Raw genomic sequence first — 4,680 nt, forward strand, 5'->3', positions numbered from 1 at the left:
CAATAATATAAACAYGGTTAGATGGTATTTTGATTGTTGGAATAAAGATTGAATCCAAAATATAGATTTTAGCTTATTTAGTGGTGAATTTGACAGCACCGAATCTATCCGAGATGTTGTTTTGAATGTAAGATAACTTTTTAACCGTAGCTCGGATTGCTAYGATTCTGGACATTTTAGAAAGCTTATATGTAGCTTTAAACCTATCCTTTAGACACTTTTTAAAAATAAGGCTTCTAGGTTGGTTATATTTGCGTCAAAAAACTGATAAAAATTTGATTTTGAGCTGTGAATTATAATAACTAAAATGAGTTTAAATTAAGTTTGGTCAAGTTATTGTTGTCGGATCTTTATGAAACTTTGGATGCATATTACAGGTGTTAAATAAGATCACTTGGTTCTTCCAGAGTGACTGCATTATGTTTCAATATCATGTTCGGGACTTCACACCAGCAGGCAGCCATAAGGCCATCACCATTAACCATTTGATATGTACTATATAAGGCCATCACCATTAGTACACCAAAACTCAGATATTTTTTACCTTTTTATGTTCAATGTTCAAAAAAGCAAATGCACAACTAACCAAATCAATGTTGACATTATATATAAAATTTCATGATGAGATGGGAGACAGAAGATCAAAATAGAAGCATGTTGGATTTTCCAACTTGTTTACATGTGGGGGGGGGGGGCTGTTTTTATCCTTTAACAACAAAACCATGAAGAAACAAATGTTGTTGACAGGTCACATTTTCAGTTGGTTCAGTAATTGAAAAACTAACATTTTCAGTTGTTTTCTAACAGCCCCAACCTAACAAGTACAAGGGATGCATATTGGGGGGGGGGGGGCTGTTTCTATTTGAAGTAAAATACACACACACACACATAGAAAGCATAAATGATAACAGGTTGGTGCTGTATCTAAACAAACACACACATTTCACCTCTAGTTGTTTCTATTTGGAGTACGATACATACACACACATTTCACCTCTAGTTGTTTCTATTTGGAGTACAATACATACATACACATTTCACCTCTAGTTCTTTCTATTTGGAGTACAATACATACACACACATTTCACCTCTGGTTGCTGCATAACAGTCCATCTTAATGGTTATGAAAAATGATGAAACTTACTTAAGCAGGGAATGGTTAATCAGACCTCTGGTTGTTGTTGTATCTAAACACACACACATACACATCACATAAGTATAGCCAATAAACACTTGAGTTATTCCTTTGGACAGTGCTAGACACATATTTGACTTAGATGGACTTAGCTATCTGGTTTATAAGTACATAACCAGACAGCAGTCCCAAACAGTGTCTATGTAAGATGAAATGGAGTCGTTGCTTTGGCAAAAGAATATTTACAGAATTTACATTAACTGATTTAGAGAATTTACATTATCTGGATTTTACAACTTGTTTACAAGGTGCTAATCAAATGTTGTATTAACTTACTCTATAACTTGATAAATACAAGAAAATKGAAACAKATGTGTGGATGTGTATATAAGATGAAAATGGAAACAGATGTGTGCATGTGTATATAAGATGAAAATGGAAACATATGTGTGTTGTTTACACCATCAGTGGAAACAACCCCCCCAACATGTAAACAAGTTGCATCATCATATATACAAACACACATCTGGCCACATGTTTGAGAGTTGAGACTGCATTCTGTTTCAATATCATGTTTGGGACTTCACACCAGCAAGCAGCCATAAGGCCATCACCATTAACCATTTGATATGTACTATATACGGCCATCACCATTAGTACACCAAAACTCAGATATTTTTTACCTTTTTATATTTTCAATATATGATTTAACTCAGATCTTTTCAACCAACTTTTGTTTCTTATAAATAGTCCAAAACAGAATAACACTTATTTTTAAGTTCAACTTCTGTTTCTTATGACCATGAGACCATCACCATAGCACTTGATATGTACTATATAAGGCCATCACAGAATGCAGTCCCAAACAGTCCAAAACAGAATAGCATCTTGAAAGAAAAAAACTTGACAAATACGTATGCACACACACATTCTTATGGGGCTGTTTACTACTGTTGATTCATTTGCAAAGAGTCTAAGCATATAGCTTCCATAATCCATACCGTAAAATGATAGAACCATTGAGGTCGAGTCATCAACTATATGCCTAAAATCAAGATAGCACCCATATAACACAACAGAATGTAAAAGAATGGATTATGCATTTCAACAAATAACTTCCAGTTCCAGGAACATGTTTAGAACAAGGATGAGAAAGAATGCAAGTCCGATTTTCTATGTAAATCAAGAACATGTTTAGGACAAGATTTTCTATGTAAATCAAGAAAGAGAATTCAGAAAGCAAAACCTTACCTCAGAGAAATTGCTAGGGCTTTGAAGAAGCTGTGTAGAAATCAAAACCTCCAAAGCCTAGTTATATGCAACGCTGAAGACTTCTTGGGAACCTCCCATTTGTGCAAGGTTTGCAGCCATTGAAGAAATCTAATGCTGACCTTACTATTTTCGATTTGGCTCAGGAAATTTCATGAAGAAGAAGCTGGAAAAGAAGAAAATAGAGAAAGGTTTTTCAACTTACCCAAAATGGTTTGGCGGGGAYRGGATTGGAGCAGAGTATTCATGAGGAAAAAGGTAGAAAAGAAGAGAACATAAAAAGCATATTTGACCTTAACCAAAATAGAAGCTCTGCATTTCTCTCTTAAAGTCCATGCATAAAAAGGTTGTACCATATGCTTTATGACTTGTCTTTAAGAGATTTTTGAATTTGGTGCATAAAACCATTGTACCATATGCTTAGTAACTTGTATTTAAGACAGTGATCTAAATGGTTATATATGTAGTATAGATATAAGTGAATGTTCAAACGAGAACCCCTATGATTTACGAAAACGCGAGAATAACCTAATAACCTCAAACTTTTTTAATTAATAAATTAACTTTTATTATATATAAATAATTTAATAAGGACAGTAATGTAATTAAGTAATTTTTATAATTTTTATTTTATTTTAATTAATCATAATTATCCTATCACGTTTTCACGTTTTACTCTTGTTAGTTTTCTTCTTCTCCATGCTGTTCATGCTTTTTCTCCATATCATATCCATATCACATGATTATCACATGATTATCACATCCATATCACATGATTACACCAAAAACTTAACTTATCAACCAAACGATAACCCAAGTGGTGTATAACGGTGATTATCACACTCATATCACATGATTATCACACCTATATCACATTATTACACCAAAAATTTATCACATGATTATCGTGTAATCGTGTTAAAATATTTGATGATATCATTTCCATTATTWCCCTTTTAATTTTAATATTTTTTGAATCTTTTTAAATTTCAATTTTAATTTTAAAAATCTTTTAATTTTATTTTTTATCACAATATGAGATTATTGGGTTGTTCTCGCATTCTTGTACATCACATGGGTTCTCGTTTGAACCCTTCCCTATATATATATATATATATATATATATATATAAATGTGTGTTTTACGAATAATATTATAACAAAACTTATTACTAATTAAGAAATGAAAGACACGTAATATAATATGCAATGGAATTAGGTTTTGGTAGCATTCAAAGGCGGCACGTTTGATATTTCATATATAGACGCGTTCAAAGTGACTTGTTCCTAATATGACATATCTTGGTTCTACGTTTGCTATAAATAGAGACCTTAAACAATTCTAATTCAAATTAATGTACATCATATCAAAAACATATATTAGAAAGGTATATCAAAGTTAACGACAATTAAGGTGAGTATGTTTATAATATTTACTGGATACGTATATGTTATATAAATGTTTTTATGCATAATATCTCGAAATGATCGATGTTTTGGCAAATTTACTTTTATAATGCATTTATGAAAAAAAAAACATGTATTTTACATATGGTATATGAAAAGTTTTGTACATATGAAAGTATGGCCATATTAAATACCCAACGGGGTATAAGAATGGAGGATGTCTTGAAAACGTACCTCAGGAGGAATATCCTTCGTGAAACTCCAGGGATCTAGGATCCTATTGAGAATGTTTGGCATATTTACATAGATGAGATTTCGCACCAAAAGATGATGTTTTATAGAATTGGTTTTATGATAAATGTTGTTATGCATGATTGTCGTAAGTGTATTGAATTATTTTTCATCCACTAAAATAATATGTTCTATGAAAGATGGTTTTCTTCATGAAACCGTAATCGCTCACTAAGCTTAATGCTTACCTATTCCATATATGTATCTTTGGTAATATCAAATTAACATGATGAGTTATAGTTCTTACATAAGCATTATATGTGTTAGGCTATTAAACTATTGTTTGAATGCTTTAGTAAATGTTAATTTATGATGTTATTATATCAAACTAATGAATTAGTAAATTATAAGAAATTTTTGAGTTTGCATACAAATAATGGAAAAGGAAAAGAAAGCTAGTTGTTGACGACACCTTAGGTTATGAAAATCAGGTGTCACAACTAATATGGCAACCACTTCCCATGATGACTAGAACGTACATGTTGCTTTATGTTTTTCCTTCCAAAATATCAAAATTCTAAAGTTTGGGTTCTAGATTCAGGAGCTACTTAATATAAATGCAGTAACAAGAAAATATTC

Source organism: Cynara cardunculus, unplaced genomic scaffold (genome assembly GCF_001531365.2).
Source record: "Cynara cardunculus var. scolymus isolate 2C unplaced genomic scaffold, CcrdV1 Un_Scaffold_816, whole genome shotgun sequence".
In the NCBI taxonomy this organism is placed as follows: Eukaryota; Viridiplantae; Streptophyta; class Magnoliopsida; order Asterales; family Asteraceae; genus Cynara; species Cynara cardunculus.